This window comes from Cryptomeria japonica, unplaced genomic scaffold (assembly GCF_030272615.1).
Source record: "Cryptomeria japonica unplaced genomic scaffold, Sugi_1.0 HiC_scaffold_363, whole genome shotgun sequence".
In the NCBI taxonomy this organism is placed as follows: Eukaryota; Viridiplantae; Streptophyta; class Pinopsida; order Cupressales; family Cupressaceae; genus Cryptomeria; species Cryptomeria japonica.
The window spans coordinates 72501-95000 of NW_026729185.1; the positions used below are offsets into that span (position 1 = coordinate 72501).

Consider the following 22500-nt stretch of genomic DNA (forward strand, 5'->3'; position numbering starts at 1 on the left):
AGGTGTGCGGTGGGAAGGGCCCAGCAGCCAGAATGCATGAAGCGACGGATGAAGCAGTGATGACAACCGGGCTGTGAGGAGAGGAGGGATGCAGCCAAGAAAGCAATCAGGGCTCGAGGCAAGGGATGCATCAAGGATAGCAATCATGTTGTGAGGCGAGATTCCAAAGGCTAAACGTGAGAGGCTGCAGGGTCGACTCAGAGAGGTCTATGCATGTGAGAGGCTGAAAGCAAGGTCGACTCGGAGCGGTCTATGCATCGGGCGCGCTTGGGGCGACTACCAGTGCCAACCCCTTATCCCGCGACGCGTCCGACAAAGAGAACGTTCCAAGGCGGCAGAGGAGGTTACCAGCCGAAGGATGCAGTAGCAATAACAGGTATAGTTCCGCGGCGGCCGAGAAGACTCACCGCATAGGAATCGGGATGCGAGGCGAGGGATGCGGCGGGAAGGCCCCGACGGCTAAACGGAAGAGGCTGCAGGGCCGCCTCGGAATGGTCCAAGCATCGGATGCGATTGGGACGACTACCAGTGCCAACCCCTTATCCCGCGATGCGTCCGATACACAGATAGTTCCAAGGCGGCCGAGGAGCCTCACCGCATATCAATCGGGGTGCGAGGCGAGGGATGGGGCGGGAAGGCCCCAACGGCTAGACGGAAGAGGCTTCAGGGCCACCTCGGAATGGTCCAAGCATCGGACGCGCTTGGGGCGACTGCCAGTGCCAACCCCTTATCCCGCGATGCGTCCGATACACAGATGGTTCCAAGGCGGCCGAGGAGCCTCACCGCATAGCAATCGGGGGTGCGAGGCGAGGGATGGGGCGGGAAGGCCCCAACGGCTAGACGGAAGAGGCTTCAGGGCCGCCTAGGAATGGTCCAAGCATCGGACACGCTTGGGGCGACTACCAGTGACAGCCCCCTATCCCGCGATGCGTCCGATACGAAGATGGTTCCAAGGCGGCCGAGGAGCCTCACCGCATAGCAATCGGGGTGCGAGGTGGGGGATGCGGCGAGATGGCCCCAACGGCTAGACGGAAGAGGCCACAGGGCCGCGTCGGAATAGTCCAAGCATCGGACGCGCTTGGGGCGACTACCAGTGACAACCCCTTATCCCGCGATGCGTCCGATACGAAGATAGTTCCAAGGCGGCCGAGGAGCCTCACCGCATAGCAATCGGGGTGCGAGGTGGGGGATGCGGCGAGATGGCCCCAACGGCTAGACGGAAGAGGCTGCAGGGCCGCCTCGGAATAGTCCAAGCATCGGACGCGCTTGGGGCCACTACCAGTGACAACCCCTTATCCCGCGATGCGTCCGATACGAAGATAGTTCCAAGGCGGCCGAAGAGCCTCACCGCATAGCAATCGGGGTGCGAGGTGGGGGATGCGGCGAGATGGCCCCAACGGCTAGACGGAAGAGGCCACAGGGCCGCCTCGGAATAGTCCAAGCATCGGACGCGCTTGGGGCGACTACCAGTGACAACCCCTTATCCCGCGATGCGTCCGATACGAAGATAGTTCCCAGGCGGCCGAGGAGCCTCACCGCATAGCAATCGGGGTGCGAGGCGAGGGATGCGGCGAGATGGCCCCAAAGGCTAGACGGAAGAGGCTGCAGGGCTGCCTCGGAATAGTCCAAGCATCGGACGCGCTTGGGGCGACTACCACTGCCAACCCCTTATCCCGCGATGCGTCCGATACACAGATAGTTCCGAGGCGGCCGAGGAGGTGGGGGATGCAGCGAGATGGCCCCAACGGCTAGACGGAAGAGGCTGCAGGGCCGCCTCGGAATAGTCCAAGCATCGGACGCGCTTGGGGCGACTACCAGTGACAACCCCTTATCCCGCGATGCGTCCGATACACAGATAGTTCCGAGGCGGCCAAGGAGCCTCACCGCATAGCAATCGTGGTGCGAGGTGGGGGATGCGGCGAGATGGCCCCAACGGCTAGACGGAAGAGGCTGCAGGGCCGCCTCGGAATGGTCCAAGCATCGGATGCGCTTGGGGCGACTACCACTGCCAACCCCTTATCCCGCGATGCGTCCGATACACAGATAGTTCCAAGGCGGCCGAGGAGCCTCACAGCATAGCAATCAGGGTGCGAGGCGAGGGATGCGGCGAGAAAGCCCCAACGGCTAGAGGGAAGAGGCTTCAGGTCCGCCTCGGAATGGTCCAAGCATCGGACGCGCTTGGGGCGACTACCAGTGACAACCCCTTATCCCGCGACGCGTCCGATACACAGATAGTTCCAAGGCGGCCGAGGAGCCTCACCGCATAGCAATCGGGGTGCGAGGCGAGGGATGCGGCGAGAAGGACCCAACGGCTACACGGAAGAGGCTTCGGGGCCGCCTCGGAATGGTCCAAGCATCGGACGCGCTTGGGGCGACTACCAGTGACAACCCCTTATCCCGCGACGCGTCCGATACACAGATAGTTCCAAGGCGGCCGAGGAGCCTCACCGCATAGCAATCGGGGTGCGAGGCGAGGGATGCGGCGAGAAGGACCCAACGGCTAGACGGAAGAGGCTTCGGGGCCGCCTCGGAATGGTCCAAGCATCGGACGCGCTTGGGGCGACTACCAGTGACAACCCCTTATCCCGCGACGCGTCCGATACACAGATAGTTCCAAGGCGGCCGAGGAGCCTCACCGCATAGCAATCGGGGTGCGAGGCGAGGGATGCGGCGAGAAGGACCCAACGGCTAGACGGAAGAGGCTTCGGGTCCGCCTCGGAATGGTCCAAGCATCGGACGCGCTTGGGGCGACTACCAGTGACAACCCCTTATCCCGCGACGCGTCCGATACACAGATAGTTCCAAGGCGGCCGAGGAGCCTCACCGCATAGCAATCGGGGTGCGAGGCGAGGGATGCGGCGAGAAGGACCCAACGGCTAGACGGAAGAGGCTTCGGGTCCGCCTCGGAATGGTCCAAGCATCGGACGCGCTTGGGGCGACTACCAGTGACAACCCCTTATCCCGCGACGCGTCCGATACACAGATAGTTCCAAGGCGGCCGAGGAGCCTCACCGCATAGCAATCGGGGTGCGAGGCGAGGGATGCGGCGAGAAGGACCCAACGGCTAGACGGAAGAGGCTTCGGGTCCGCCTCGGAATGGTCCAAGCATCGGACGCGCTTGGGGCGACTACCAGTGACAACCCCTTATCCCGCGACGCGTCCGATACACAGATAGTTCCGAGGCGGCCGAGGAGCCTCACCGCATAGCAATCGGGGTGCGAGGCGAAGGATGCGGCGAGAAGGACCCAACGGCTAGACGGAAGAGGCTTCGGGTCCGCCTCGGAATGGTCCAAGCATCGGACGCGCTTGGGGCGACTACCAGTGACAACCCCTTATCCCGCGACGCGTCCGATACACAGATAGTTCCAAGGCGGCCGAGGAGCCTCACCGCATAGCAATCGGGGTGCGAGGCGAGGGATGCGGCGAGAAGGACCCAACGGCTAGACGGAAGAGGCTTCAGGGCCGCCTCGGAATGGTCCAAGCATCGAACGCGCTTGGGGCGACTACCAGTGACAACCCCTTATCCCGCGACGCGTCCGATACACAGATAGTTCCGAGGCGGCCGAGGAGCCTCACCGCATAGCAATCGGGGTGCGAGGCGAGGGATGCGGCGAGAAGGACCCAACGGCTAGACGGAAGAGGCTTCAGGGCCGCCTCGGAATGGTCCAAGCATCGGACGCGCTTGGGGCGACTACCAGTGACAACCCCTTATCCCGCGACGCGTCCGATACACAGATAGTTCCGAGGCGGCCGAGGAGCCTCACCGCATAGCAATCGGGGTGCGAGGCGAGGGATGCGGCGAGAAGGACCCAACGGCTAGACGGAAGAGGCTTCAGGGCCGCCTCGGAATGGTCCAAGCATCGGACGCGCTTGGGGCGACTACCAATGACAACCCCTTATCCCGCGACGCGTCCGATACACAGATAGTTCCGAGGCGGCCGAGGAGCCTCACCGCATAGCAATCGGGGTGCGAGGCGAGGGATGCGGCGAGAAGGACCCAACGGCTAGACGGAAGAGGCTTCAGGGCCGCCTCGGAATGGTCCAAGCATCGGACGCGCTTGGGGCGACTACCAGTGACAACCCCTTATCCCGCGACGCGTCCGATACACAGATAGTTCCGAGGCGGCCGAGGAGCCTCACCGCATAGCAATCGGGGTGCGAGGCGAGGGATGCGGCGAGAAGGACCCAACGGCTAGACGGAAGAGGCTTCAGGGCCGCCTCGGAATGGTCCAAGCATCGGACGCGCTTGGGGCGACTACCGTTGCCAACCCCTTATCCCGCGATGCGTCTGATACACAGATAGTTCCGAGGCGGCCGAGGAGCCTCACCGCATAGCAATCGGGTTGCGAGGCAGATTATTGGGAAGGGAACCCCCTGGGATGCGGCTCAAGCAGTGCCCAAAGGGACTGGAATGCGGAATCACATCGAGAGACCCAAATGCTATACGAGGGCTCAAATCGAATTATCGATTTGGCCACGACATGGACGCATCGGAACGACTACCTTTGCCGAACCACTCGCAATTGCATCCATACCGAAACCAATAGACATTTCCGTTAGAGCCCTCGCATAGCATTCGGGAATCTCGCATGCCCCTCTAAATCGACCAATGCTGGCGCTCAATGAAAATCCGAGCGCTACCACCGTTCGAGCGCCAGCATTGGTCGAGTTAGAGGGGCACGGGGGAGAATGCTCCAGTCAACACCTCCCCTATATAAGTTATTTGTCCGATTCTCGCACAACCGTAGTCTGCCTCGTCGAATCAAACAACGGTCCCAGATTCCGACTTCCGTTCCGTAGAGACCCAAAAGCTAGATGGAGGCTCGCAAGAAAGAGAGTCGGCGCATAGCAATCGGGTTTCTCGAACGTTTAGGGACCGAGCTCACTTGCGGATAGGGCAAAATCCGCCAAGCAACCCAAAAGCTAGACGGGGGCTCGAATCGAATCGCCTAGGCGGCCACAACAACGACGTGTTGGATCGACTACCAGTGCCAAACCATTCAGCAAGACTAGTCTGTGTCGAGGCCGGATAGAGATTCTCAGAGAGCGCCCGCATAGCATTTAGGAGACCTGCCGCGTCCCTCACACTCGACAAATGGTGGTGCACGTTTATAAATCCGAGCGATCCCAACCCTTTCAAGCACCAACATCGGTCGAGATAGAGGGGCACGGAGGGGGCTGCGTGAGACAACACAGTCCCCTATATAAGTTATTTGTCCGATTCTCACACATCCGAAGAATGGTCATCAAATCGGACAACAGCCCAAACTTCCGACTTCCGTCCCAGAAAGCCCAAGAGCTATCTAAAACGTTCATGGCCGGAACTCGATCGCGGCTATACCAGTCCGCCAAGCAACCCAAAAGCTAGACTGGAGCTCTAGTCGAATCACCTCTGTGGCCATTGCAAGGACGTGTTGGAGCGACTACCATTGCCGAACCATTCCGCAGGTCGAGTCCATACCAAGGCCGCATAGAGATTCACGATGAGCTCCTGCATAGCAATCAGGAGACTTGCCGTGTCCATCACAATCGATAAATCCTGGTGCAAGATTTTTGCATCCGAGCGCTCCAACCAGTCGAGCACCAGCATCAATCGACATAAACGGGCACGGGGGGAGGATGCTCGAGAACACTACCTCCCCTATATAAGTTATTTGTCCGATTCTCAAGCAGCCGAAGTCTGGTCATCGAATCGGGTCAAAGACCACAACTTCCGACTTTACCCACAATGCAAGTCATCGAATCGAACATCGGCCCCCGAGTCGGACTCCATGCGTATGTCAGGTCATCGGACCCAAATTCCGCCTTCCTGCGCATGGCGGGCCATCAATATCAACTCGGTCATCGGACCCAAACTCCGCCTTTTTGCGTATGGCACGCCTTCAAATCGGTCATCGGACCCAAATTCCGCCTTCCTGTGCATGGCGGGCCATCAACATCAACTCGGTCATCGGACCCAAATTCCGCCTTTCTGCGCATGGCACGCCATCAACTCGGTCATCGGACCCAAATTCCGCCTTCCTGCGCATGGCAGGTCATCGGACACAAATTCAGACCTCGCCAATATGCCTACGTATCGAATCGGTCATCGGACCCAACTTCCGACTTCATCCATACTGTAGGGTCTTTGAGGTTGGCGCGGTGCGCTCAACCCAGGGAGTCGACCCATCGAAGCATACACCTCCCCTATATAAGCTATTTGTCCGATTCCCACACCTGTGTAGTTTGCACCTCTGACCAGGACATCGACCCCAACTTCCGAACTCGACTGCAACGACGGCACCAGCGCCTTGGTGCGCACCTTGCGACGCACAGTCCCAACATTCGCCTTCCTGCACATGGCAGGTCATCGGACCCAAATTCCGACCTCGCGAGTATGCCTACATATCGAATCGGTCATCGGACCCAACTTCCGACTTCATCCATACCGTAGGGTCTTTGAGGTTGGCGCGGTGCGCTCAACCCGGGGAGTCGACCCAACGAAGCATACACCTCCCCTATATAAGCTATTTGTCCGATTCCCACACCTGTGTAGTTTGCACCTCCGATCAAGACATCGACCCCAACTTCCGAACTCGCCTCCAACGACCGAACCAGCGCCTTGGTGCGCACCTTGCAACGCACAGTGCCAACATTCGCCTTCCTGCACGTGGCAGGTCATCGGACCCAAATTCCGACCTCGCGAGTATGCCTACATATCGAATCGGTCATCGGACCCAACTTCCGACTTCATCCATACCGTAGGGTCTTTGAGGTTGGCGCGGTGCGCTCAACCCGGGGAGTCGACCCAACGAAGCATACACCTCCCCTATATAAGCTATTTGTCCGATTCCCACACCTGTGTAGCTTGCACCTCCGATCAGGACATCGACCCCAACTTCCGAACTCGACTAAAAAGACCGCACCAGCGCCTTGGTGTGCACCTTGCAACGCACAGTGTCAACATTCGCCTTCCTGCACATGGCAGGTCATCGGACCCAAATTCCGACCTCATGAGCATACCTACTAATCGAATCGGTCATCGGACCCAACTTCCGACTTCATCCATACCGTAGGGTCTTTGAGGTTGGCGCGGTGCGCTCAACCTGGGGAGTCGACCCATCGAAGCATACACCTCCCCTATATAAGCTATTTGTCCGATTCCGACACCTGTGTAGTTTGCACCTCCGCTCAGGACATCGACCCCAACTTCCGAACTCGCCTGCAACGACCGAACCAGCGCCTTGGTGCGCACCAAAAGTGCGCACTTTTGGAGGGCACTTTTCTGCGCTCCAAAGGTGCGCACTTTTGGAGGGCACTTTTTGGAGGGCACTTTTCTGCGCTCCAAAGGTGCGCACTTTTGGAGGGCACTTTTTGGAGGGCACTTTTCTGCGCTCCAAAGGTGCGCACTTTTGGAGGGCACTTTTTGGAGGGCACTTTTCTGCGCTCCAAAGGTGCGCACTTTTGGAGGGCACTTTTTGGAGGGCACTTTTCTGCGCTCCAAAGGTGCGCACTTTTGGAGGGCACTTTTTGGAGGGCACTTTTCTGCGCTCCAAAGGTGCGCACTTTTGGAGGGCACTTTTTGGAGGGCACTTTTCTGCGCTCCAAAGGTGCGCACTTTTGGAGGGCACTTTTTGGAGGGCACTTTTCTGCGCTCCAAAGGTGCGCACTTTTGGAGGGCACTTTTTGGAGGGCACTTTTCTGCGCTCCAAAGGTGCGCACTTTTGGAGGGCACTTTTTGGAGGGCACTTTTCTGCGCTCCAAAGGTGCGCACTTTTGGAGGGCACTTTTTGGAGGGCACTTTTCTGCGCTCCAAAGGTGCGCACTTTTGGAGGGCACTTTTGTGCACTCCAAAGGTGCGCACTTTTGGAGGGCACTTTTCCTGTGCTCCAAAGGTGCACACCTAGGTGAGCACCTTCGACCACACCTTGTAGCACACCAAACTCTGACTTTCGACTTCATCCGCAATGCAGGGTCTTTGAGGTTGGCGCAATGCGCACAACCAGGGGAGTCGACCCATCAAACCCAACACCTCCCCTATATAAGCTATTTGTCTGATTCTCATACATGCGTAGCCTGCAGGAGCAATTAGGACATCGACCCCAACTTTCGGCTTCTAAACGAAAACAAGGTCTTTGAGGTTGGTGTAATGCGAACAACTAGGGGAGTCAACCCATCAAACCCAACACCTCCCCTATATAAGCTATTTGTCTGATTCTCATACATGTGTAGTCTACAGGAGCAATTAGGACATCGACCCCAACTTTTGACTTCTTAACGAAAACAAGGTCTTTGAGGTTGACGTAATGCGCACAACCAGGGGAGTCGACCCATCAAACCCAACACCTCCCCTATATAAGCTATTTGTCCGATTCTCATACATGTGTAGCCTGCAGGAGCCATTAGGACATTGACCCCAACTTTTGACTTCTTAACGAAAACAAGGTCTTTGAGGTTGGCGTAATGCGCACAACCAAGGGAGTTGACCCATCAAACCCAACACCTCCCCTATATAAGCTATTTGTCTGATTCTCATACATGTGTAGCCTGCAACAACGATTAGGACATCCACCCCAACTTCTGAATTCGTCTGCGTTGACCGCACCAAAGGTGCACGCCTTGGTGCTCACCAAAATCCGACTTCCGACTTCTTCTGCTATGCGGGGTCTTTGAGGTTGGCGCAGTGCGCACAACCAGGGGAGTCAACCCACCGAATGCAACACCTCCCCTATATAAGCTATTTGTCTGATTCTCATACATGCGTAGACTGCAGCAATGATTAGGACATCCACCCCAACTTTTGACTTCTTAAACAAGACAGGGTCTTTGAAGTTGGTGCAGTGCACACAACCAGGGGAGTCGACCCATCAAACGCAACACCTCCCCTATATAAAGCTATTTGTCCGATTCTCATACGTGTAGTCTGCAGCAGCGATTAGGACATCGACCCCAACTTCCGAATTCGTTTGCATTGACCGCACCAAAGGTGCACGCCTTGGTGTGCACCCTGGAGTGCACTTTGGTGCTCACCTCGGTGCACACTTTGGTGTGCACCTCGGTGTGCACCAAAGGTGCGCACCTTGGAGCGCACCAAAGGTGTACACTTTGGAGCGCACCACATAGGGTCTTTGAGAGGTTGGCGCAGTGCGCACACCAAGGTGGGTGTTGAGGTGCGTGCCGAGGTGGGTGGGTGCTAGGGTGCGCTCCATGGTGGGTGCCAGGGTGGGTGCGTGCTAGGGTGGATTCCAAAGAGGGTCATAGGGTGGGTGCCAAGGTGGGTTGGTGATATAGTGGGTTCAAAGGTGGGTACTAGGGTGGGTTCCAAGGTGGGTCACAAGTTGGGTGCCAGGATGCGTGGGTGTTAGGTTGGGTGCCAAGGTGGGCTCCTGCGTGGGTGGGTGCTAGGGTGGGTTTCAAGGTGGACGCGAGGGCGGGTGCCAAGGTGGGTAACAAGTTGGGTGTTAGGATGGGTGAGTGCTAGAGTGGGTGCCAAGGTGGGTGGGTGCTAAGGTGGATGCCAAGGTGGTTCACAGGGTGGGTGGGTTCTAGGGTGAGTTCCAAGGTGGGTCACAGGTTCAGTGCTAGGGTGGGTGTCAAGGCGGGTGTCGAGGTGCCTGGGTGCTAGGGTGTGGATGCCAATGTGGGTCATAGGGTGGGTACTAGGGTGGGCTGCAATGTGGGTGCCAAGGTGGGTAACATGCTCGGTGGGTTCTAAATTGGGTGCCAGGGTGGGTGTGCACCCACCTTGCCCGAGGTGGGTGCCAAGGTGCCAGTGTGGGTGGGTGCTAAGGTGGATGCCAAGGTGGGTGAGAAGGTGGGTGATAGGTTGAGTGGTAGGATGGGTGGGTGCCAAGATGGGTCACAGGGTGGGTGCAAGGGTGGGTAGGTGCTAGGGTTGGTGTCAGGGTGGGTGGGTGCTAGGTTGGGTTCCAAGGTGGGTGCGAGGGTGAGTGTCAAGGTGGGTCACAGGTTAGGTGCTAGGATGGGTGAGTGCTAGGGTGCAAAGGTGCCAGGGTGGGTGCTAGGATGGGTCGATGCTAGGGTGAGTGGCAAGGTGGGTCCACAAGTGTCAAGGTGGGTGCCGAGGTGGGTGCCAAGTCGGCGACTGCTATGGTGGATGCCAAGGTGGGTCACGGGGTGGGTGCCAAGTTGCTAGGTTGGGTTCCAAGGTGGGTGCCAACGTGGGTGCTAGGGTGCGTGGGTTAAAGGGTGTGTCACAACGTGGGTGCCAGGATGGGTGCGCACCCACACTGGCCAAGACGGGTGCGGGTGCAAGGTTGGGTTCCAAGCCCGGTCACAGGCTGGGTGCTAGGATGGGTGGGTGCCAAGGTGGGCACCAGGGTGGGTGCACCCACCCTGGCCAAGGTGGGTCACGGGGTGGGTCCTAGGGTGGGTAACGGGGTGGGTACTAAGGTGCGTGCCAAGGTGGGTCATAGGGTGGGTGCCAAGGTGGGCACCAGGGTGGGTGTGCACCAACCCTAGCCAGGGTAGGTCACGGGGTGGTTGTCGGGGTGGGCGTCAAGGAGCCAAGGTGGGTGGCAAGTAGCCAAGTTGCGTGCCAAGGTGGGTGTCGGGGTGGGTGCCAAGGATCCAAGGTGGGTGCCAAGGAACCAAGGTGGGTGTCTGGGTGGGTGCCGAGGTGGGAGCCAGGGTGGGTCCCAAGGTGAGTGCAAAGGTGGGTGCCAGGGTCAAGGTGAGTGCCAATGTGGGTTCCAAGGTGCCAGGGTCAGGGTGAGTGCCAATGTGGGTTCAAAGGTGCTAAGTTGGGTGCGAGGTTGGGTGCGAGGGTGGGTGGGTGCCAAGGTGTGCTAGGTGGAAGCCCGGGTGGGTCGGCATCCCATGGGTGTCGAGTTGGGTGCCTGATGGGTGCTTCTTGTCAAGTTTTAGTCGTCGGGACTCATTTCGAGCCTTAGAGGTCGTTTCTTGTCCGGTTGCCCTGTCTTCGACCTGGGAACCCAATTTTGGTCCTCGGGTCCCATTTTTTTTTGTCTCGCATCCCACTTTTGGCCTGTGGCCTTTTCGGGGTCGATTCTCGTTTTGGGCATCAGAGCATGTTTCTTCTCCTAAAACCCAATATTTGTTTATTAAGTCTCGGAACACATTTTTGTTCTCGTGGACCCATCATGGGTCTTGGAACGCATTTGTGGTCCTTGGGTCCCATTTTGCATCCCGAAACTTGTGTTTTGGTGCTTGATCCCTATTTTGGGTGCCCACCTTGCACCAAGTGCGCACCCGGGGCAAACCGAGCGCCTTGGTGCACCGGGGCAAGATCGAGCGTGCACCCGAGGCGCCCCGAACATGCACCAAGGTGCACTCGGCCCACATGTGAGCGCAGGTCGTTGCGCCCGAGGTGGTGTGTGGGCACCGCGTTGCAGACGGGACACTGCACGCACACGACGCCCCCTCCAGGTGCACGCACGTAGGCCGGGCCGGGTGCACACCCGACGCCCTAGCAAGGTGCGCGCACCCGGGCAGGGCTCACACTTGGCGAACGGGGCGCACTTCGCGAGGGAGGGTGTGCACCTCGACGGGGGTGGGTGGCCGGGGTGGATTCGCACGTGGGTCGCGGTTTGCTAAGTACACACTGCGACAAGCTCATAACGGGTGCGATCATACCAGCATTAGTGCACCGGATCCCATCAGAACTCCGCAGTTAAGCGCGCTTGGGCCGGAGTAGTACTGGGATGGGTGACCTCCCGGGAAGTCCCGGTGTTGCACCCTTTTTTAGTTTTTCGCCGGGCGTCGCAATGCTATTTGAATAAACCTTTTGCCCGTTTGCGTTCTCGTCGGGGCCGGGCCGGGCCGGGGTGCGCTGCCCGCACTACCGCGCGCGCGGGGGCGACACCGAGCGCGCACCCGAGGCGCCCCGAGCACACAGGCCACGGTGCAACCCGGGCGTTGTGCGCGCACCCCGGTGCGCCCGAGGTGCTGCGCGCGCACCCAGGTGAAATCGGTGTGCACCTCGGCCAGTGCGCGCTCGGTCGAGTCGCGCACGTTGGCCAAGGTGCACGGTGATGTTTCTTACTCTAAGGTTCCGCACCAGACGCCCGGGACAGGTGAGCGAAGCTGGGCGGGGCCGGGTGCGCGGCCGGGGCAGGTGCACGCAGCTGGAGAGAGCTTTGGAGCACACTTCGGAGCGCACCAATGATGCGCTCCATTCAAAAGTTTCCTGAAAAGGCAAAAAAAGTTGAGATTATAGAATTTCCCACTTGAGAGATTGTAAAAAAAAAAAATTTAAAATGAAGGAAACGCGGGTGCCAAGGTGTGCGCAGCCCAGCCAAGGTGTGCGCACCAAGGCGCCCACCCTGGCGAAGGTGCACGCAAGGTGCGCACCCGAGGCAAACCGGACAATTAACCCAACTTTCGACTTCGCGCGCACCTTGGAGCGCACTTCGGAGCGCTCCTTGGTGCGCACCAATCTTGGGCACCTCGGAGTGCACCATGGCGCCCACCAAGGTGCGCACCCGGGGCAAACCGAGCTCCGACTTCGTGCGCACCTTGGAGCGCACGAAAGGTGCGCACCATGGCGCCCACCAAGGTGCGCAGCCCAGCCAAGGCGTGCGCATCAAGGTGCGCACCCTGGCGAAGGTGCGCACCCGGGGCAAACCGAGCTCCGACTTCGTGCGCACCTTGGAGCGCACAAAAGGTGCGCAACCCAGCCAAGGTGTGCGCACCCCGGTCAAACCGAGCTCCGAATCGTGCGCACCAGAGGTGCACGCCATCGTGCGCACCTTGGAGCACACTTCGGAGCCCTCCTTGGTGCGCGCCGATGTTGCGCACCTCGGAGCGCACCCGGGGAAAACAATGCAATTAACCCGACTTTCGACTTCGTGGGCACCTCGGAGCGCTCTCGGGTTCGCACCTCGGAGCACACCGAGGTGCGCACCTTTGATGCGCTGCCTTCACCAATTTCCAGAAAAGGCAAGAAAACATTGAGAAGGTGTGCGCACCGAGGTGCCCACCCTGGCGAAGGTGCACGCGAGGTGCGCACCCGGGGCAAACCGGGCTCCGACTTCGTGCACGCCGCACCTTGGAGCACACTTCGGAGCGCTCCTTGGTGCGCACCAGGGCGCGCAACCCAGCCGAGGTGCCCACCCCGGCGAAGGTGCACGCGAGGTGCGCACCCGGGGCAAACCGGGCTCCGACTTCGTGCACGCCATGGTGCCCACCGCGGCGAAGGTGCACGCGAGGTGCGCACCCGGGGCAAACCGGGCTCCGACTTCGTGCACGCCGCACCTTGGAGCACACTTCGGAGCGCTCCTTGGTGCGCACCATGGTGCCCACCAGGGCGCGCAACCCCGCCGAAGGTGCACGCGAGGTGCGCACCCGGGGCAAACCGGGCTCCGACTTCGTGCACGCCGCACCTTGGAGCACACTTCGGAGCGCTCCTTGGTGCGCACCATGGTGCCCACCAGGGCGCGCAACCCCGCCGAAGGTGCACGCGAGGTGCGCACCCGGGGCAAACCGGGCTCCGACTTCGTGCACGCCATGGTGCGCACCGCGGCGAAGGTGCGCACCCGGGGCAAACCGGGCTCCGACTTCGTGCACGCCGCACCTTGGAGCACACTTCGGAGCGCTCCTTGGTGCGCACCAGGGCGCGCAACCCAGCCGAGGTGCCCACCCCGGCGAAGGTGCACGCGAGGTGCGTACCCGGGGCAAACCGGGCTCCGACTTCGTGCACGCCGCACCTTGGAGCACACTTCGGAGCGCTCCTTGGTGCGCACCATGGTGCCCACCAGGCCGCGCAACCCAGCCAAGGTGTGCGCACCAAGGTGCACGCGAGGTGCGCACCCGGGGCAAACCGGGGTCCGACTTCGTGCACGCCGCACCTTGGAGCACACATCGGGGCGCTCCCGGGTTCGCACCGGCGTTGCGCACCGTGGTGGGCACCTCGGAGCACACCAAGGTGGGCAGCGAGGTGCGCACCTTTGATGCGATGCCTTCACTAATTTCCATAAAAGGCAAAAAAAAAACGAGATTTTAAAATTTCCGTTTTGAAAGATAGTGAGAAAAAGGGAATGCTGGTGCCATCTTGAGCCCGCCCTGGTGCGCAGCCCAGCCAAGGTGTGCGCACCAAGGTGCCCACCCTGGCGAAGGTGCGCGCCCGGGCAATTAATCCAACTTCCAACTTCGCGCGCGCCAGGGTGGGAGCGCACCCAACAACCGGGCCTGGGAAGAGCCAATGCGAGAAACCCCACCAAACGCTCTGACAAAAAAAGAGGGGGCGCTCCAGTAACCCCGCTTCGGAGCGCACCCTGGGCAAACCCAGCCAAGGTGCCCACCCCGGCCAAGGTGCAGGCGAGGTGCGCACCCGGGGCAAACCGGGCTCCGACAACGTGCACGCCGCACCTTGGAGCACACTTCGTAGCGCTCCCGGGTGCGCACCTCAGAGCACACCAAGGTGGGCAGCGAGGTGCGCACCTTTGATGCGCTGCCTTCACTAATTTCCAGAAAAGGCAAAAAAAAAAGGAGATTTTAAAATTTCCGTTTTGAAAGATAGTGAAAAAAACGGAACGCGCGTGCCATCTTGAGCCCGCCCTGGTGCGCAGCCCAGGTAAGGTGCCCACCCTGGCAAAGGTGCGCACCCGGGCAATTAACCCTACTTCCGACTTCGTGCGCGCCAGGGTGGCAACCGGGCCTCGGAAGAGCCAATGCGAGAAACCCCACCAAACGCTCCGACAAAAAAAGAGGCGGCGCTCCAATAACCCCGCTTCGGAGCGCAGCCGGGGCAAACCCAGCCAAGGTGCCCACCCCGACGAAGGTGCACGCGAGGTGCGCACCCGGGGCAAACCGGGCTCCGACAACGTGCACGCAGCACCTTGGAGCACACTTCGAAGCACTCCCGGGTGCCCACCGGCGTTGCGCACCGTGGTGGGCAGCGAGGTGCGCACCTTTGATGCGCTGCCTTCACTAATTTCCAGAAAAAGGCAAAAAAAAATGAGATTTTAAAATTTCCGTTTTGAAAGATAGTGAAAAAAAAGGAACGCGGGTGCCATCTTGAGCCCGCCCTGGTGCGCAGCCCAGGCAAGGCATGCGCACCAAGGTGCCCACCCGAGGTGCACACCCGGGGCAAACCGGGCTCCGACTTCGTGCAGGCCGCACCTTGGAGCACACTTCGGAGCGCTCCTTGGTGCGCACCATGGTGCCCACCAGGGCGCGCAACCCAGCCAAGGTCTGCACACCAAGGTGCCCACCCCGGCGAAGGTGCACGCGAGGTGCGCACCCGGGGCAAACCGGGCTCCGACTTCGTGCACGCCATGGTGCCCACCGCGGCGAAGGTGCACGCGAGGTGCGCACCCGGGGCAAACCGGGCTCCGACTTCGTGCACGCCGCACCTTGGAGCACACTTCGGAGCGCTCCTTGGTGCGCACCATGGTGCCCACCAGGGCGCGCAACCCAGCCAAGGTGTGCGCACCAAGGTGCACGCGAGGTGCACACCCGGGGCAAACCGGGGTCCGACTTCGTGCACGCCGCACCTTGGAGCACACATCGGAGCGCTCCCAGGTTCGCACCAGCGTTGCGCACCTTTGATGCGCTGCCTTCACTAATTTCAAGAAAAGGCAAAAAAAAACGAGATTTTAAAATTTCCGTTCTGAAAGATAGTGAAAAAAACGGAACGCGGGTGCCATCTTGAGCCCTTCCTGGTGCGCAGCCCAGGCAAGTTGTGCGCACCAAGGTGCCCACCCTGGCGGAGGTGCGCGCCCGGGGCAATCCGGGCTCCGACTTCGTGCACTGCATGGTGCCCACCAAGGCGCGCAACCCAGCCAAGGTGCCCACCGCAGCGAAGGTGCACGCGAGGTGCGCACCCGAGGTGCACACCCGGGGCAAACCGGGCTCCGACTTCGTGCACGCCGCACCTTGGAGCACACTTCAGAGCGCTCCTTGGTGCGCACCAGGGCGCGCAACCCAGCCGAGGTGCCCACCCCGGCGAAGGTGCACGCGAGGTGCGCACCCGGGGCAAACCGGGCTCCGACTTCGTGCACGCCATGGTGCCCACCGCGGCGAAGGTGCGCACCCGGGGCAAACCGGGCTCCGACTTCGTGCACGCCGCACCTTGGAGCACACTTCGGAGCGCTCCTTGGTGCGCACCATGGTGCCCACCAGGCCGCGCAACCCAGCCAAGGTGTGCGCACCAAGGTGCACGCGAGGTGCGCACCCGGGGCAAACCGGGGTCCGACTTCGTGCACGCCGCACCTTGGAGCACACATCGGGGCGCTCCCGGGTTCGCACCGGCGTTGCGCACCGTGGTGGGCACCTCGGAGCACACCAAGGTGGGCAGCGAGGTGCGCACCTTTGATGCGATGCCTTCACTAATTTCCATAAAAGGCAAAAAAAAAACGAGATTTTAAAATTTCCGTTTTGAAAGATAGTGAGAAAAAGGGAATGCTGGTGCCATCTTGAGCCCGCCCTGGTGCGCAGCCCAGCCAAGGTTTGCGCACCAAGGTGCCCACCCTGGCGAAGGTGCGCGCCCGGGCAATTAACCCAACTTCCAACTTCGCGCGCGCCAGGGTGGGAGCGCACCCAACAACCGGGCCTGGGAAGAGCCAATGCGAGAAACCCCACCAAACTCTCTGACAAAAAAAGAGGGGGCGCTCCAGTAACCCCGCTTCGGAGCGCACCCTGGGCAAACCCAGCCAAGGTGCCACCCCGGCCAAGGTGCAGGCGAGGTGCGCACCCGGGGCAAACCGGGCTCCGACAACGTGCACGCCGCACCTTGGAGCACACTTCGTAGCGCTCCCGGGTGCGCACCTCAGAGCACACCAAGGTGGGCAGCGAGGTGCGCACCTTTGATGCGCTGCCTTCACTAATTTCCAGAAAAGGCAAAAAAAAAAGGAGATTTTAAAATTTCCGTTTTGAAAGATAGTGAAAAAAACGGAACGCGCGTGCCATCTTGAGCCCGCCCTGGTGCGCAGCCCAGGTAAGGTGCCACCCTGGCAAAGGTGCGCACCCGGGCAATTAACCCTACTTCCGACTTCGTGCGCGCCAGGGTGGCAACCGGGCCTCGGAAGAGCCAATGCGAGAAACCCCACCAAACGCTCCGACAAAAAAAGAGGCGGCGCTCCAATAACCCCGCTTCGGAGCGCAGCCGGGGCAAACCAAGCCAAGGTGCCCACCCCGACGAAGGTGCACGCGAGGTGCGCACCCGGGGCAAACCGGGCTCCGACAACGTGCACGCAGCACCTTGGAGCACACTTCGAAGCACTCCCGGGTGCCCACCGGCGTTGCGCACCGTGGTGGGCAGCGAGGTGCGCACCTTTGATGCGCTGCCTTCACTAATTTCCAGAAAAAGGCAAAAAAAAATGAGATTTTAAAATTTCCGTTTTGAAAGATAGTGAAAAAAAAGGAACGCGGGTGCCATCTTGAGCCCGCCCTGGTGCGCAGCCCAGGCAAGGCATGCGCACCAAGGTGCCCACCCGAGGTGCACACCCGGGGCAAACCGGGCTCCGACTTCGTGCAGGCCGCACCTTGGAGCACACTTCGGAGCGCTCCTTGGTGCGCACCATGGTGCCCACCAGGGCGCACCCGAGGCAAACCGGGCTCCGACTTCGTGCACGCCGCACCTTGGAGCACACATCGGAGCGCTCCCAGGTTCGCACCAGCGTTGCGCACCTTTGATGCGCTGCCTTCACTAATTTCCAGAAAAGGCAAAAAAAAACGATATTTTAAAATTTCCGTTCTGAAAGATAGTGAAAAAAACGGAACGCGGGTGCCATCTTGAGCCCTTCCTGATGCGCAGCCCAGGCAAGTTGTGCGCACCAAGGTGCCCACCCTGGCGGAGGTGCGCGCCCGGGGCAAACCGGGCTCCGACTTCGTGCACTGCATGGTGCCCACCAAGGCGCGCAACCCAGCCAAGGTGCCCACCGCAGCGAAGGTGCACGCGAGGTGCGCACCCGAGGTGCACACCCGGGGCAAACCGGGCTCCGACTTCGTGCACGCCGCACCTTGGAGCACACTTCAGAGCGCTCCTTGGTACGCACCAGGGCGCGCAACCCAGCCAAGGTGCTCACCCCGGCGAAGGTGCACGCGAGGTGCGCACCCGGGGCAAACCGGGCTCGGACTTCGTGCACGCCGCACCTTGGAGCACACATCGGAGCGCTCCCGGGTTCGCACCAGCATTGCGCACCTTTGATGCGCTGCCTTCACTAATTTCCAGAAAAGGCAAAAAAAAGAAAAAAATGAGATTTTAAAATTTCCGTTTTGAAAGATAGTGAAAAAAACGGAACGCGGGTGCCATCTTGAGCCCGCCCTGGTGTGCAGCCCAGGCAAGTTGTGCGCACCAAGGCACCCACCCTGGCCAAGGTGGGTCACGGGGTGGGTCCTAGGGTGGGTAACGGGGTGGGTACTAAGGTGCGTGCCAAGGTGGGTCATAGGGTGGGTGCCAAGGTGGGCACCAGGGTGGGTGTGCACCAACCCTAGCCAGGGTAGGTCACGGGGTGGTTGTCGGGGTGGGCGTCAAGGAGCCAAGGTGGGTGGCAAGTAGCCAAGTTGCGTGCCAAGGTGGGTGTCGGGGTGGGTGCCAAGGATCCAAGGTGGGTGCCAAGGAACCAAGGTGGGTGTCTGGGTGGGTGCCGAGGTGGGAGCCAGGGTGGGTCCCAAGGTGAGTGCAAAGGTGGGTGCCAGGGTCAAGGTGAGTGCCAATGTGGGTTCCAAGGTGCCAGGGTCAGGGTGAGTGCCAATGTGGGTTCAAAGGTGCTAAGTTGGGTGCGAGGTTGGGTGCGAGGGTGGGTGGGTGCCAAGGTGTGCTAGGTGGAAGCCCGGGTGGGTCGGCATCCCATGGGTGTCGAGTTGGGTGCCTGATGGGTGCTTCTTGTCAAGTTTTAGTCGTCGGGACTCATTTCGAGCCTTAGAGGTCGTTTCTTGTCCGGTTGCCCTGTCTTCGACCTGGGAACCCAATTTTGGTCCTCGGGTCCCATTTTTTTTTGTCTCGCATCCCACTTTTGGCCTGTGGCCTTTTCGGGGTCGATTCTCGTTTTGGGCATCAGAGCATGTTTCTTCTCCTAAAACCCAATATTTGTTTATTAAGTCTCGGAACACATTTTTGTTCTCGTGGACCCATCATGGGTCTTGGAACGCATTTGTGGTCCTTGGGTCCCATTTTGCATCCCGAAACTTGTGTTTTGGTGCTTGATCCCTATTTTGGGTGCCCACCTTGCACCAAGTGCGCACCCGGGGCAAACCGAGCGCCTTGGTGCACCGGGGCAAGATCGAGCGTGCACCCGAGGCGCCCCGAACATGCACCAAGGTGCACTCGGCCCACATGTGAGCGCAGGTCGTTGCGCCCGAGGTGGTGTGTGGGCACCGCGTTGCAGACGGGACACTGCACGCACACGACGCCCCCTACAGGTGCACGCACGTAGGCCGGGCCGGGTGCACACCCGACGCCCTAGCAAGGTGCGCGCACCCGGGCAGGGCTCACACTTGGCGAACGGGGCGCACTTCGCGAGGGAGGGTGTGCACCTCGACGGGGGTGGGTGGCCGGGGTGGATTCGCACGTGGGTCGCGGTTTGCTAAGTACACACTGCGACAAGCTCATAACGGGTGCGATCATACCAGCGTTAGTGCACCGGATCCCATCAGAACTCCGCAGTTAAGCGCGCTTGGGCCGAAGTAGTACTGGGATGGGTGACCTCCCGGGAAGTCCCGGTGTTGCACCCTTTTTTAGTTTTTCGCCGGGCATCGCAATGCTATTTGAATAAACCTTTTGCCCGTTTGCGTTCTCGTCGGGGCCGGGCCGGGCCGGGGTGCGCTGCCCGCACTACCGCGCGCGCTGGGGGCGACACCGAGCGCGCACCCGAGGCGCCCCGAGCACACAGGCCACGGTGCAACCCGGGCGTTGTGCGCGCACCCCGGTGCGCCCGAGGTGCTGCGCGCGCACCCAGGTGAAATCGGTGTGCACCTCGGCCAGTGCGCGCTCGGTCGAGTCGCGCACGTTGGCCAAGGTGCACGGTGATGTTTCTTACTCTAAGGTTCCGCACCAGACGCCCGGGACAGGTGAGCGAAGCTGGGCGGGGCCGGGTGCGCGGCCGGGGCAGGTGCACGCAGCTGGAGAGAGCTTTGGAGCACACTTCGGAGCGCACCAATGATGCGCTCCATTCAAAAGTTTCCTGAAAAGGCAAAAAAAGTTGAGATTATAGAATTTCCCACTTGAGAGATTGTAAAAAAAAAAAATTTAAAATGAAGGAAACGCGGGTGCCAAGGTGTGCGCAGCCCAGCCAAGGTGTGCGCACCAAGGCGCCCACCCTGGCGAAGGTGCACGCAAGGTGCGCACCCGAGGCAAACCGGACAATTAACCCAACTTTCGACTTCGCGCGCACCTTGGAGCGCACTTCGGAGCGCTCCTTGGTGCGCACCAATCTTGGGCACCTCGGAGTGCACCATGGCGCCCACCAAGGTGCGCACCCGGGGCAAACCGAGCTCCGACTTCGTGCGCACCTTGGAGCGCACGAAAGGTGCGCACCATGGCGCCCACCAAGGTGCGCAGCCCAGCCAAGGCGTGCGCATCAAGGTGCGCACCCTGGCGAAGGTGCGCACCCGGGGCAAACCGAGCTCCGACTTCGTGCGCACCTTGGAGCGCACAAAAGGTGCGCAACCCAGCCAAGGTGTGCGCACCCCGGTCAAACCGAGCTCCGAATCGTGCGCACCAGAGGTGCACGCCATCGTGCGCACCTTGGAGCACACTTCGGAGCCCTCCTTGGTGCGCGCCGATGTTGCGCACCTCGGAGCGCACCCGGGGAAAACAATGCAATTAACCCGACTTTCGACTTCGTGGGCACCTCGGAGCGCTCTCGGGTTCGCACCTCGGAGCACACCGAGGTGCGCACCTTTGATGCGCTGCCTTCACCAATTTCCAGAAAAGGCAAGAAAACATTGAGAAGGTGTGCGCACCGAGGTGCCCACCCTGGCGAAGGTGCACGCGAGGTGCGCACCCGGGGCAAACCGGGCTCCGACTTCGTGCACGCCGCACCTTGGAGCACACTTCGGAGCGCTCCTTGGTGCGCACCAGGGCGCGCAACCCAGCCGAGGTGCCCACCCCGGCGAAGGTGCACGCGAGGTGCGCACCCGGGGCAAACCGGGCTCCGACTTCGTGCACGCCATGGTGCCCACCGCGGCGAAGGTGCACGCGAGGTGCGCACCCGGGGCAAACCGGGCTCCGACTTCGTGCACGCCGCACCTTGGAGCACACTTCGGAGCGCTCCTTGGTGCGCACCATGGTGCCCACCAGGGCGCGCAACCCCGCCGAAGGTGCACGCGAGGTGCGCACCCGGGGCAAACCGGGCTCCGACTTCGTGCACGCCGCACCTTGGAGCACACTTCGGAGCGCTCCTTGGTGCGCACCATGGTGCCCACCAGGGCGCGCAACCCCGCCGAAGGTGCACGCGAGGTGCGCACCCGGGGCAAACCGGGCTCCGACTTCGTGCACGCCGCACCTTGGAGCACACTTCGGAGCGCTCCTTGGTGCGCACCAGGGCGCGCAACCCAGCCGAGGTGCCCACCCCGGCGAAGGTGCACGCGAGGTGCGTACCCGGGGCAAACCGGGCTCCGACTTCGTGCACGCCGCACCTTGGAGCACACTTCGGAGCGCTCCTTGGTGCGCACCATGGTGCCCACCAGGCCGCGCAACCCAGCCAAGGTGTGCGCACCAAGGTGCACGCGAGGTGCGCACCCGGGGCAAACCGGGGTCCGACTTCGTGCACGCCGCACCTTGGAGCACACATCGGGGCGCTCCCGGGTTCGCACCGGCGTTGCGCACCGTGGTGGGCACCTCGGAGCACACCAAGGTGGGCAGCGAGGTGCGCACCTTTGATGCGATGCCTTCACTAATTTCCATAAAAGGCAAAAAAAAAACGAGATTTTAAAATTTCCGTTTTGAAAGATAGTGAGAAAAAGGGAATGCTGGTGCCATCTTGAGCCCGCCCTGGTGCGCAGCCCAGCCAAGGTGTGCGCACCAAGGTGCCCACCCTGGCGAAGGTGCGCGCCCGGGCAATTAACCCAACTTCCAACTTCGCGCGCGCCAGGGTGGGAGCGCACCCAACAACCGGGCCTGGGAAGAGCCAATGCGAGAAACCCCACCAAACGCTCTGACAAAAAAAGAGGGGGCGCTCCAGTAACCCCGCTTCGGAGCGCACCCTGGGCAAACCCAGCCAAGGTGCCCACCCCGGCCAAGGTGCAGGCGAGGTGCGCACCCGGGGCAAACCGGGCTCCGACAACGTGCACGCCGCACCTTGGAGCACACTTCGTAGCGCTCCCGGGTGCGCACCTCAGAGCACACCAAGGTGGGCAGCGAGGTGCGCACCTTTGATGCGCTGCCTTCACTAATTTCCAGAAAAGGCAAAAAAAAAAGGAGATTTTAAAATTTCCGTTTTGAAAGATAGTGAAAAAAACGGAACGCGCGTGCCATCTTGAGCCCGCCCTGGTGCGCAGCCCAGGTAAGGTGCCCACCCTGGCAAAGGTGCGCACCCGGGCAATTAACCCTACTTCCGACTTCGTGCGCGCCAGGGTGGCAACCGGGCCTCGGAAGAG

General features: G+C 60.8%; 2 non-coding genes across 2 annotated transcripts; both read left to right on the forward strand.

Moving 5' to 3' along the window:
- Nucleotides 1-11581: 11581 nt before the first annotated feature.
- On the forward strand, nucleotides 11582-11700 carry LOC131870996 (5S ribosomal RNA). The gene has a single exon (XR_009369293.1). It is a non-coding gene; the product is annotated as a 5S ribosomal RNA (ribosomal RNA).
- Nucleotides 11701-19516: 7816 nt separating this feature from the next.
- On the forward strand, nucleotides 19517-19635 carry LOC131870978 (5S ribosomal RNA). The gene has a single exon (XR_009369275.1). It is a non-coding gene; the product is annotated as a 5S ribosomal RNA (ribosomal RNA).
- The last annotated feature ends 2865 nt before the right edge of the window (nucleotides 19636-22500 follow it).